The sequence below is a fragment of the Opisthorchis viverrini genome, assembly GCF_000715545.1.
Source record: "Opisthorchis viverrini unplaced genomic scaffold opera_v5_601, whole genome shotgun sequence".
Lineage (NCBI taxonomy): Eukaryota > Metazoa > Platyhelminthes > Trematoda > Opisthorchiida > Opisthorchiidae > Opisthorchis > Opisthorchis viverrini.
Window position 1 is genome coordinate 151052 of NW_008752263.1, and position 934 is coordinate 151985.

Sequence of the window (934 nt, forward strand, 5' to 3'; positions counted from 1 at the left end):
ATTACCATTATCAGAAAATCAAGATTGACGGTCAAAGTGACCTACATTAGTCCAAGCTTGCCCTATCATTCTATGCATTTTCTTCGAACGGGTTTGCAGAAGCCGGGCACGACTTAAATTCGAATTATGTTTCGCAACATAAACCTCAAAATTGATTTTTTGATTTCAGCCTAGGAAATGCAGCAAACGTTGCTCATGCCTTTGACACGTGTACGCCAATCTCTGGAGACTAAAATGGCGCGTCTCTTAAGCATTAATCTCAAGGGCGTCTAGTTTTTGGCGTTTGGCGTTCAAGGCTAGCACTAAAGATATAGTTGACAATCTAAGGTTCCTTATTACAATTCAATCATAAATTCGCCCAATATAGTCCACGAAAACAGTAAGCTAGTCCGACTGTCAGTAATCTGCTTCAAAGCGGTCGAATAACACCGCAGGATAGTCATATGTAACATGCACATCTCGTTTAAGAACTTTCAGTCAAATTCCACGAAGTGAGACAGCACCATGACAGTTACCAAAAGGATATCTGGGGATTATCACTTCCCCCGACTTTCAACACTTCACAACACAGATAATTCAAAAAGTTTCCATCTGCCCCTCAAGGTACCCAGTGTATTCACATATGACTGTATGTCTTAGCATTGTTCATATACCGACATGCATGCTTCTTTACATAAGCCCCGAGTTACAGTCTTGATTATTAGCGCAACACATTCCCTCACAACGGAAACATCTAAGGCACGAATATAGCAAGTCAACTGTAAATTATTTTCAAAACTCGGCACTGTTTGGAAAACTTAACGACTTGAAGCTTTACAGCTCAACGTGTTCTAAAAGTACCATATGGGTACCATATGCACGTTAGTGAAAAATGGACATAGTCTGCACATCGAATACTTGAAAGGACACCAAGAATGGCACATTTTACAAATGT